The sequence below is a fragment of the Schistocerca americana genome, chromosome 2, assembly GCF_021461395.2.
Source record: "Schistocerca americana isolate TAMUIC-IGC-003095 chromosome 2, iqSchAmer2.1, whole genome shotgun sequence".
In the NCBI taxonomy this organism is placed as follows: Eukaryota; Metazoa; Arthropoda; class Insecta; order Orthoptera; family Acrididae; genus Schistocerca; species Schistocerca americana.
Window position 1 is genome coordinate 643,283,341 of NC_060120.1, and position 13,321 is coordinate 643,296,661.

Sequence of the window (13,321 nt, forward strand, 5' to 3'; positions counted from 1 at the left end):
ACTGCCACCTGCCACACCATACAGCAATCTTTTCTAAATCGCTTTGCAACTGATACTGGTCTTCGGATGACCTTACTCGATGATTTGCCGTCTGTTACTACGAACTGCGAATGAATTTCGTCTACGAGTGGCCTTCGGCTACTATCTGACGACGGGAACAATCCTTAAGGTCCAGTATGAAAAGCATACGCTCCCCTGGGGTGAGAAAGGACTTGGTCTACTCAACATACAGCACAGGGCTGATTCTCTGAGTATGAGAACGATGTGGAAATAATGGACTGGGCCAGGAGCGTTCATCACACGCAGTTTGGTGGACGTCCCCATGCTGGCGTCCCACTTCCATCAGTGCCAGTTGGTCACATTCACAACTCCTTGTCACATTTTGCGACCTTTATTGTGACTTACAGATATGTGCGTCCTGCACTCTCGACCATGCGTCCTCCTACCGCCAAAGACATCTATCTCGTCTTCTCTTCTATGCCGAGTGTCACGCAGCATTGTCGAACAGAATGAGCCTATCCTGCGATCCGCTGGTCAAACATAGGGTGCCGTATATCTATCAAATTTACCCTCCACACATATGTTTGAGCAACATGGTACTTGGTTACCAATGGTGAAATTATGGCACGACAGAAGTTACATGCAACTGGGTTAACGGACTCCCCTCTGTGGGCCGCCTGCCAACAGCTCGAGGAGAACATCCGCCTGCTTTCTCCACAGTTCTATCAACAAGGTTGAACCTAAGGCACATATCTTTCCTGGGGACATCTAGAGCCCAACTGCCAAATCCAAATCTATATTCTGGATAAAAGGTTGGACGCTCTGCTCTCTCTACAGTGACGGCGACAAATCAGGCCTCGATTTTTGCTGCAGGTTGCAGAATTCCAACACCAATGGACCATGATGCCAACTACTTGCATGGAGTATTCATGTCCCCCCCCTCTCCCCTTCACCTAGCTGAGGTGTAATAACCCTTATTCCTACTCCTCCCCCTCCCCAACTTCCCCTTCTGCTCTTCTCGCTGCATCTGAAAAAAATCGTCCCTGACTTCTGAAGACGCCACAAAGACGGACAAATCTCAGCCACAGTACTAGACAGAGCATTTTACCCTCGTGCCTCACGTAACCCGAATTGGGATTAAATAAATAAGATGTCTCCCCCACGCTACCCTCACTCCTCACTAACACAGGCACTCCCCTCCTATGCATCCGACTTTGGAGAAGTCCGGGGGTCATCGTGGCCAGGCGTCAATTATGACCCCTGCCCTCCCTACCCACCGGTGGACGGATATATAGCCTCGATTGTTTCTCCTCTCCCCTTCCTTCCATTATGGTGTACGTTGTACTGTAAATACGCTTCACTATTTTTCCTCATTGGTTTTAGCTAATAAAGTTATAAAAATATAAATAAGTAAATAAAACGAAAAAACTGAAACTTATTTTTATCTTCAATTTTTACGTTACTTACACTTCAAATAAACCGAAATAAAGTTCGATATACTGCATTCCCCCCATGAATCATGGGCCTTGCCGTTGGTGGGGAGGCTTGCGTACCTAAGCGATACAGATAGCCGTACCGTAGGTGCAACCACAACGGAGGGGTATCTGTTGAGAGGCCAGACAAACGTGTGGTTCCTGAAGAGGGGCAGCAGCCTTTTCAGTAGTTGCAAGGGCAACAGTCTGCATGATTGACTGATCTGGCCTTATAACAATAACCAAAACGGCCTTGCTGTGCTGGTACTGCGAACGGCTGAAAGCAAGGGGAAACTACGGCCGTAATTTTTCCCGGGGGCATGTAGCTTTACTGTATCATTAAATGATAATGGCGTCGTCTTGGGTAAAATATTCCGGAGGTAAAATAGTCCCCCATTCGGATCTCCGGGCGGGGACAACTCAAGAGGATATCGTTATCAGGAGAAAGAAAACTGGCGGACTACAGATCGGAGCGTGGAATGTCAGATCCCTTAATCGGGTAGGTAGGTTAGAAAATTTAAAAAAGGAAATGGATAGGTTAAAGTTAGATATGGTGGGAATTAGTGAAGTTCGGTGGCAGGAGGAACAAGCCTTCTGGTCAGGTGACTACAGGGTTATAAACACAAAATCAAATAGGGGTAATGCAGGAGTAGGTTTAATAATGAATAAAAAAATAGGAGTGCGGGTAAGCTACTACAAACAGCATAGTGAACGCATTATTGTGGCCAAGATAGATACGAAGCCCACACCTACTACAGTAGTACAAGTTTATATGCTAACTAGCTCTGCAGATGACGAAGAAATTGAAGAAATGTATGATGAAATAAAAGAAATTATTCAGATAGTGAAGGGAGACGAAAATTTAATAGTCATGGGTGACTGGAATTCGAGTGTAGGAAAAGGGAGAGAAGGAAACGTAGTAGGCGGATATGGATTGGGGCTAAGAAATGAAAGAGGAAGCCGCCTGGTAGAATTTTGCACAGAGCACAACTTAATCATAGCTAACACTTGGTTTAAGAATCATGAAAGAAGGTTGTATACATGGAAGAACCCTGGAGATACTAAAAGGTATCAGATAGATTATATAATGGTAAGACAGAGATTTAGGAACCAGGTTTTAAATTGTAAGACATTTCCAGGGGCAGATGTGGACTCTGACCACAATCTATTGGTTATGACCAGTAGATTAAAAGTGAAGAAACTGCAAAAATGTGGGAATTTAAGGAGATGGGACCTGGATAAACTGAAAGAACCAGAGGTTGTACAGAGTTTCAGGGAGAGCATAAGGGAACAATTGACAGGAATGGGGGAAAGAAATACAGTAGAAGAAGAATGGGTAGCTTTGAGGGATGAAGTAGTGAAGGCAGCAGAGGATCAAGTAGGTAAAAAGACGAGGGCTAGTAGAAATCCTTAGGTAACAGAAGAAATATTGAATTTAATTGATGAAAGGAGAAAATATAAAAATGCAATAAATGAAGCAGGCAAAAAGGAATACAAACGTCTCAAAAATGAGATCGACAGGAAGTGCAAAATGGCTCAGCAGGGATGGCTAGAGGACAAATGTAAGGATGTAGAGGCTTATCTCACTAGGGGTCAGATAGATAGTGCCTACCGGAAAATTAAATAGACCTTTGGAGATAGGAGAACCACTTGGATGAACATCAAGAGCTCAGATGGAAACCCAGTTCTAAGCAAAGAAGGGAAAGCAGAAAGATGGAAGGAGTATATAGAGGGTCTATACAAGGTTGATGTACTTGAGGACAATAATATGGAAATGGAAGAGGATGTAGATGAAGATTAAATGGGAGATACGATACTGCGTGAAGAGTTTGACAGAGCACTGAAAGACCTGAGTCGAGACAAGGCCCCCGGAGTAGACAATATTCCATCGGAACTACTGACGGCCTTGGGAGAGCCAGTCCTGACAAAACTCTACCATCTGGTGAGCAAGATGTATGAAACAGGCGAAATACCCTCAGACTTCAAGAAGAATATAATAATTCCAATCCCAAAGAAAGCAGGTGTTGACAGATGTGAAAATTACCGAACAATCAGTTTAATAAGCCACAGCTGCAAAATACTAACACGAATTCTTTATAGACGAATGGAAAAACTAGTAGAAGCCGACCTCGGGGAAGATCAGTTTGGATTCCGTAGAAATACTGGAACACGTGAGGCAATACTGACCGTACGACTTATCTTAGAAGAAAGATTAAGGAAAGGCAAACATACGTTTCTAGCATTTGTAGACTTAGAGAAAGCTTTTGACAATGTTGACTGGAATACTCTCTTTCAAATTCTAAAGGTGCAGGGGTAAAATACAGGGAGCGAAAGGCTATTTACAATTTGTAAAGAAACCAGATGGCAGTTATAAGAGTCGAGGGACATGAAAGGGAAGCAGTGGTTGGGAAGGGAGTGCGACAGGGTTGTAGCCTATCCCCGATGTTATTCAATCCGTATATTGAGCAAGCAGTAAAGGAAACAAAAGAAAAATTCGGAGTAGGTATTAAAATCCATGGGGAAGAAATAAAAACTTTGAGGTTCGCCGATGACATTGTAATTCTGTCAGAGACAGCAAAGGACTTGGAAGAGCAGTTGAACGGAATGGACAGTGTCTTGAAAGGAGGATATCAGATGAACATCAACAGAAGCAAAACGAGGATAATGGAATGTAGTCAAATTAAGTCGGGTGATGCTGAGGGAACTAGATTAGGAAATGAGACACTTAAAGTAGTAAAGGAGTTTTGCTATTTGGGGAGCAAAATAACTGATTATGGTCGTAGTAGAGAGGATATAAAATGTAGACTGGCAATGGCAAGGAAAGCGTTTCTGAAGAATTGAAATTTGTTAACATCGAGTATAGATTTACGTGTCAGGAAGTCGTTTCTGAAAATATTTGTGTGGAGTGTACCCATGTATGGAACTGAAAGATGGACAATAAATAGTTTGGACAAGAAGAGAATAGGAGCTTTCGAAATGTGGTGGTACAGAAGAATGCTGAAGATTAGATGGGTAGATCACATAACTAATGAGGAGGTATTGAATAGAATTGGGGAGAAGAGGAGCTTGTGGCACAACTTGACTAAAAGAAGGGATCGGTTGGTAGGACATGTTCTGAGGCATCAGGGGATCACCAATTTAGTATTGGAGGGCAGCGTGGAGGGTAAAAATCGTAGAGGGAGACCAAGAGATGAATACACTAAGCAGATTCAGAAGGATGTAGGTTGAAGTAGGTACTGGGAGATGAAGAAGCTTGCACAGGATAGAGTAGCATGGAGAGCTGCATCAAACCAGTCTCCGGACTGAAGACCACAACAACAACAACAACAACATACTGCATTTATTAATATTTTGGTAGAAGGTATGAATTGGAAAGGCATAGGGAAATTTGGGATTGAAAATAAATTTCAGAGGAAGGATTGTATTTATAGCGTCCACAAGGTCTCTGCAAATAACATTCAAAGAAGGAATGGTAATTAAAACATTCAGGATTTCGTATTCCGTTACTTTCTTTTTGGTCTTCGAATAGCCCTCGGCATCTAATGCAGCCCTGCAATGTCTCAAGCCTCACCAGAACCGCGTAAATTTCTTCTTTCTTTCTTTTTTTTCCCCTAAACGCTTGACTATCTGGAGTTCTCACCACTGTCAATAACATTTCTGGTCAAACCTTGCGTATACCATAAATATGGAAAAAAAATGTGTGTGAAAGCTTATAGGGCTTAACTGCTAAGGTCATCAGCCCCTAAGCTTATACACCACTTAACCGAAATTATTCTAAGGACAAACACACACACCCAGGCACCAGGGAGGACTCGAACCTCCGCCGGGACCAGCCGCACAGTCCATGACTGAAGCGCCTTAGACCGCACGGCTAATCCCACTCGGCATAAATTTGGAAGAAATTAGTGATGATTCGTAGTAAACTCCATAACACGCATCTACGCGACCCTGAGATCTCAGGCATCGGTATGATGACGTAATGAAGCGACCGTTGCGTAGGTCGCATAAATAGTTCGCCCTGTTGACCTTGTTTGAGACTGTAATTATTTTCTGAGTCATTATACCCCCTATGTCCATTCCACTTCCACATAATTTTCATTACGGTCTTAAATACGTTTTGCAGTCCAGTATGTTTCCTGATCTACGTGTTTTCCTGTCTCTGATAGTAACTCCCACCACGTATCCCATCATTGCTCCAAGATCAGCCTTTGCACCAAACTCCACGTTACAGTATGGTAAGTTAAACTGGCAATGGACACTGATTGGAAACTTTCCTTTTCAGAAACACCAGAAATGTAACTTTGAAAATCCAATGTACTTTATTTATTTTGTTGTCCACCCAGTCTTCATTATCGGTTGGCCTAAATACAAAATGTCACCAGCCATTTCATTGATTTTGTGGTTAATTTTATTTTAACTAGTATCTGACAAGACTGGAAGACTCCACAAGAATCCACAGGATTTAGCTGACCAGCATAGGGCCATCAACAGTGAGTCGCCAAGTGTGAAGAGAGGGACAACAGCAAAAGGAAAACTCACAATGGAGACGGCACGATAGGATAACATGTCCAAACGAATAGTCCAATAACAATCTCCATGAATTGGGGACCAGTGTCAGATACGACAGTTCAAGGAGAGTTCAAGGAGGTCCTTTGAGAGCGAGAAGCTGGGCGAGTGAATCGTGGCGTCTGTTGTGGTGCACGCCATGTTGACCACATGTGGATAGTTAGAGCAATTTACAGCCCAGAAAGAGGTCCGCAAAGGCCAAATGAACGTGGTTCCAGGGCCTACAGGGAGCCAGGGGGGGGGGGGGGGGGGTCAGAGGGTGAAAGATTGGGGTGGCGTAGCCTCGGGCCAGGCACTAGAGGAAGAGCCGCCCAACACGGCTTCCCCATCCTTGCCCATTTCTGGGCCAGTAGGTGTGTCGCTGCACAAGCGCTTTTATCTGTGGCATACCCAGTGACAGTAAAGCAGGAGTTGTTAAACTTGAGGCCATAGGCCAGTCAGATGGTGGGAGAGGTGAGCCAGCGCCAAAGCACCAGATAGGCGTTCTTCAAGAAAGATGTTGGCCACCATGGAGCATGTAATGCATATGTGCTGTGAGATAGGACTGCGGAGTGTGACAGTAGTGATCCAAGCATCCATAATAGGAAACCCATCATATGTGTGTCGCCATTCCGCGTCTATGTGAAAACAGAAATTTTCCTGTCGGTCAAAGGCGAGGTCTCAGCCTGCAGGTAGACAAGACAGCGTATCCGCGTTTGTGCACGGGTCTGTAGACTAGTATTTAATGGTATAATTATAGGAGAAGAGAAAAAGCGCCCAACATTGGAGCCGTTGTGCTGTCCACTCCGGAAGCTAGGAGCATGGCGCAAAGAGTTTTCCAGAAGACTGTGATCCATAATAAGTGTAAACTTAGTCCTGAATAGGTAAACTGAAACTTCTTTACTGCGAAGATAATTGCCAAAGATTCCTTTTCAACCAGCGAGGAGTTATTTTGAACAGGTTTCAGTGTCTTTGACGCAAAAGAAATTCGTTTCTCAGCACTGTCACTCTTCCTATGTGCCATCACTGCACCAGTGCCGTATGGAAAGGAATACGTGGCTGAAACCAGTGGACGTGATGGGAAAAAGGGTGTAAGGCAGGGTGCCAAGGGCTCACAGGTAGCTGCCCATCTGTACTGATAGCCTGGTTTAACGGATGCATAATATGGATTCTTTGTGGAGGATCTGATAATAATATTTCTCCTTTTGCAAAAAAACTTACAGCTCTTTTTAAGTAGAATATCAATAGCCACAATGTTGCAGTCAATCGATGGTTCATTTCTTTTTTGACTAGGTGTCTGAGGTATTCAACTTTCTCCTGAAAAAAACTTGCATTTGTGTAAGTGCCACTTGAGCCCAACATCACATAAGGTGGCATACTCCAGCGACCACCGTGCAGCACGGCGGTGGGACATTGTATGTCTCAGGGAATGGGGGACATGACTTGACTGCCTGGATCGCGAGGACGGAAAAACCTCTACCAATTAAAAAAAAACTCAGTCTCAAGGTATGTTAGCAGGCAACCTCTTGGGAACCTGCCACAGCTCAGTTGTATAAGTCTTACCTAGGGGCCGCTGTGGCCGAGCGGTTCTAGACACTTCAGTCCAGAACCGCGCTGCTGCTACAGTCGCAGGTTCGAATCTTGCCTCAGGCTTGGACGTGTGTTATGTTAGTTAGGTTTAAGAAGTTCTAACTATGGGACTGATGACCTCAAATGTTAAGCCCCATAGTGCTTAGAGCCATTTGAACCATTTTTTGCTTACGTAGGAATACAGGGCTCTTAAGTGCACTTGTATCTTCCTCGCAGCTTGTGGGGCCAAGATGGATCTTTCGAAATTTTCCCTTCCTTCTATCAATGGAAAGGGTGCGCTGCTGGGAGGTAACAATATGCAGTCTAACAAGAGGACTGAGATAGCACAGTCCTCCTGACTCAGTCATTTATAACAGAACACACGCTGTTTCTTAGAATATGTTTATAATAGTTAACAGAAAAGAGGGTAGTTTAGACAAAATTTTGCCATTTTCTATACAAAAAGATTTGGAGGGCATTGCTGGAACATTATGATATGTCAAGCATTTGTGAAATGGGATCCTGCTGGTCGAAACGTCGAGTTACCAACAAGTGAAGAACCTCCAAAAAGCTCAATGTCTCGGGGAGTTTGCAACTGAAACTAAACTGCACAACACCTTGAGCTACAGGAAAGATGCAACATCTTGCAGAGGTCTGGTTGACATTCCCCGAAAATAACTGAAAGCTGAATGATCCTGGGAAAGCATTGTTAACGTGCAAGACATTATGAAAAGGGTAGATGGAGATCTAATGAAATCAGACTCGTTCATACTGACTTTCAGCAACATAAAACTTCCAAAGCACGTTATGGCTGGCTTCCTTCACCTCAGCGTGCGGAATTATTTTCCAAACCCAAAGCGCTGTTTTAAATGCCAGCATTTGGGCACACTACTCTAAGTTGTAAAGAAGGAACCACTTGTGACAAACGCAGTAAAGCTGCCCATGACAGAGTTGGTTGTTCCTCTCCTTGAAAGAGTATGAGCTTTTCTGGGGATCACATTGTCTGGAGTAGAGACTGCAGTGTCTTCCTTAAGGAATGGAAGATCCAGGAGATCAGAACGACGAAGGGCATTCCGTATGTTGAAGCTTAAAAGATATACAAGTCCATGCAGCTGCTCATGTTCGCTACCTCGTTTGCTTCCGTTCTCAAACAGCCAGTCCAGATACCTGATGCTGCTGGAGAAATGGAGACTGCTAGTTCCAGCACTAGTACCTGCGATTTTCAATGTACCTGTGCTGCTGCCGTTACTTTGAAACGTACCTCTGTCCCCAGAACTTCAGACAAGGCCATGGTTGTTGACATTGTGATACTTCCTGCACCTCCACCAGCCTTCTCCACTGTCCAGATCTGCCAATACCACAACAGCAGTTGTGACTACAAAGCCACTTCAGATCAAAAAGTCGAAGTCGAAAGTGGAGAATCACCCAGTGACGGAGACGGGAAGTACACATTCCGACAATGTCGTCCTGTATGACGCCCCTCGCAAATCTTTGTCAGAGACAATGGACCTTCACGTCGGAGTGGAGCAATCAACTCGTCCCAAGATTGAGCCTCCACCCATTGTGTACTCCCCTCCCCAGCAGAAAGTCGGGCTTAAAGTGTGCTTCCCTCTGGTAGATGGCTCCCATTGTACAGTGGAACAGTACTGGGTTTAGGACACATGTGGAGGAACTGAAACTCCCAGCACAGAAACGCTCCATACGCTTGTGTTTGTAGGAAACACATTTTAAAGTGTCTGATGCCGCTGTACAACGGGTCTATATGCTCAACCACAAGGATGACATGACTAAGGGAAGGACTAAAAACAGGCCACTGTGTTTGTCAATAAAGCACATCTCTTCCCCTGGCTACTGACCTGCAAGCCGTTGCCAATGAAATTCATGTGTGTCAGAGGATCACTGTTTACACCCTGTGTCTGCCTCCACAAGATTCAACTGACTCTAAAACTCTCAGAGATCTTATAGAAAAACTCCCCCGACCATTTTTTTCTGCTGGGAGACTTCAGTGCCCATCATGTTTTGTGGAGCCCGATCTCTACTTGCCCTCAGGGCCGGGTTTTCGAGAGCCTCATGACGTCTCAGGAGCTGTACACCCTCAACACAAGTACTCCCACCCATTTCTGTACTGCCATAGGGTAATTCTGAACCATCGACCTCTCCTTTTGCTCTCCAGCCCTCGTAGACTCTGTTCTGTGGGAAGTCATTGATGACCTTCGTTCTAGTGGCCACTTCTCACTCCGCATTCACCTACCGGATGGAGCGTTTCCTGAAGAACAGCCACCAAAATTTGATGTTAGCAGGGCTAGCTGGGCTCTGTTCAGCCAGTTGGCTGAGTATGACCACATTACAGGAGTGATTCATCATGCTGCTGACTTATCCACCCCAAAGTCCTCAGGTCATCTTAGGAGGCAACCTCTGCCTTCATGGACCAGTGAGTGCCACTCAGCAGTCTGGGACAGGCTTGCAGCTCTTGGAGGTTTAAGTACCGCCTGACAGCAAAGAACCTCAGAGCAGTTCATGTCGCAAGAGCCAAGGTTAAAGATGTAACTAAGGAGAACAAGTAAAGATCATGGCAAGCTGTCTTGTACTCCACCAAGTGTTCCACTTATTCTACGAAAGTACAGGAAGCCATCACGTGCATTTCTGGTAAACATAGATGTTTGCCGATAGCACCAGTGCTGAAAAAGGATTGTCTCCAAACAGCACCTAGAGACATCGCCCAGATGCTGGCATAGAATTTTGCACAAACTACTGCCAATGCCAGCCAGGATCCGGCGTTTCGTCGCTACCATGCTACTGTAGAAAAGGAAAAATTGGACTCCATATCCAACAATTCTGAGAGTACAAGTACCCTTTCTCCACGTGGGACCTGGAATCGACGCTGTCTGAGAGTTGTGATAATGCACCCGGTCACGATCAAGTCTGTCACTGCACGCTTCGACATTTGCCAGCAGCGTTAAAGTAAATCTTCCTCGAATGTTTTAATCCTATATGGCAGACAGGTAACTTCCACAGATCGAGGGGAGAAGCACTTCGGATACCTCTCGTCAAACCAGGAAAGGACAACACATACCCCAGAAGTTATTGGAGTATCGTCTTAACGAGCAGTGCAGGAGAAAACCTGGAGCGAATGGTTAACCGTCTTGTGGTATGGCTGTTAGAGACCAGGCAACTCCTCAGCCGCTCTCATAGTCAATTCCGGAAATTTCGGTCCGCTGTTGACAACCTGACAGTGCAAGAGTTGGCTATTCAGCAGTATTTCCTACGTAAACTTCACTGTGTCCGCATATTCTTCGATATGAGTAATCCATACGTTTTGAGAAGGAGAATGGTGTCCCTCAGGGAAGTATTTTAAATGTTACCCCCTTCACCATGGCCATAAACAGAATCACGTCGATTGTAAGGATTCCTTATTTGTGGACGATTTTGCTATTTTCTGTTCCTCCTCCAGTGTTCCAAGAGCGAGTAGTCAGTTACAGCTTACATTGTGGAGGTTAGATATGTCGACTGCAAAGGCGTATTTTAAGTTTTCTGCAGACAGGTGTGTGTGTTTGTGTGTGTGTGTGTGTGTGTATTTATTTTAATCGCTCTTGTCGTATTATTAATTTAACTGACTTGCATGTGAGGGACACCATCCTACAATTTTAGACACTATGTGAGGTTTCTGGGCCTCATTTTTGACTCCAGATTGTCGTGATTGACGCATCTGAGAGACCTGAAAGCCTGAACTTTCAAAGCACTGAACATCATAAAGTGCCTTAGCCATAGTTCTTGGGTTGCGGAGAGGGCATGTCTGCTCCAGTTGTTTGGGTTTTCATGTGTACATGGCTGAACTATGGGTGCACGTTTTGTGGACTGACGAGGCCTTCTTATCCATCCGCCATGTGAGGGGATTCGGCAGGCGATGAGTGCTTATAGGTCCAGTCCCATTTGTAGTCTCTGGGCCGAGGCTAGAGAATCCCCACTCACCATCCAGTGACTGCTCCTCATGGTGCATCAGGCATGTAAGGTCCTTGCCACTCCGACTTCACCTGTATACCACACTGCTGCTCGTCTGCCTCTAGAACTCCTTTTCTCCAACTGTCCACGAGCAGCAATGCCCTTTGGAATCCGAGAGCAGCGTGACGTGGAGTCACTCGATGTGGAGCAAGTACTACACCAAATCCAGGAATTTAACTGTCTGCCGCCCTGGGTGCTGCAGAGGCCCAGAGTAATTTTAGATCTGGTGTAGTACAGGAGAGATTGCACTCTTGCTTGTTTTTTAATGCTACATTGTCTGACATTTTACATGAGCACCGCAACTATGTATCTGTGTTTACATATGGGTCTAAACAGGGGGCCATCAGTTGGTTGTCTTGTTTCTCGGACCATGTCCTCAAGCTCCGAATGAAGACTTAACTATTTTCGACACAGAATTACATGCGATGTTGTAGGCACTGGAACAGATAAGACGGTCTTCCACTGCTAAATTTCTTATCTGTTCCAGTTCTCTCAGTGCGCTTCAGTCTCTGAAATGTTTGTATCTAGCAGATAAAATAGTCTAGTAAAGCCCAAACCGCGGCCATGGTGTATCTCTTCCCAGTCATATTGGCAGTACGAGGTTCTGCTTCTTTGTCTTCGCATAGGCCACACAGCCTATGATTCATGGCTTCTTGCTCCAGCGGGAGGACCCTCCAATGTGTGGTGCCTGTAACGTCCACATCACTGTGCGCCACATTTTATTGGACGGTGTTTTATTTTCCGACCAGCGGGTCGCGGCAGATTTGTCAATGGATCTGCCCTTTGTTTTAGGTAATATTCAAAGGAATATGTTTAGAGCTTTAAAGTTCTCTGAATTGTCCAACATTTTTCCCAAGAGTTCAGGGAGTTGTTTTTAATGTGTTAACGGAGTGATTGGCTCACCCATGTTTTTTGTAAGCGCTCAGCGAGTCACATTTCCTGTGCCTTTCCATTAGCTCCTCTGTTGTTTTACTTGTGTTTTAATCTCATGTGTAGAGCATTTTAGTAATTCTTCGTTGTCTTAGCGCGAATGTGGAAATTTTCGCCATTTTATCCACATTCATTAATGTGTGTAAGTGCGCTGAGAACCTCGCCGTTGAGCACCCGTAAGAAGCAAACACACACACACACACACACACACACACACGCACACACCACCACCACCACCACCACACAATGTCAGCAAGACGGTTAGTGCAATTGGGCGTTGACATGGTTAACTTCTCCAGGTGTCTCTGCAAGATTTCTGCAGCAGTAGAGATCCAAGAAGCAAGAACTTTGTGAAGTGTCCGTTGAGCATTTAGCATATGCCTGAGATGCTAGAAAATCAGAACCTGATGACTTTTATGGTGAACTGATTGCTTCCCACGATGTCATGTGAATTGAAAAAGAAAAATTACACAACAGGTAACTAATTGATTATCTAAATCAGGGGTTCCCAACGAAACTTTCTCGAGGAGCCTCTCATCGAGTATGGTTGGTACCTTGTCATATCACAGTATCAAGTACCTAAAAAAGCCAAATTAAGAGCCTTTTTATATGTTTTCTATTTTTGGTACTTAGAAAAAACATTGACATATTCATTATTGGAAAACAACGCTTTACAAACACTACTGTTTTAATAAGGTTATTGACTATGTAAACAACACGGTCTGTGAAAGCACTGGCAATAAATTAACAAAGGCCGATTGTCATCTGAAATGCGAGTTTCTGTGTAAAGTGACTGTCAGTTGCCA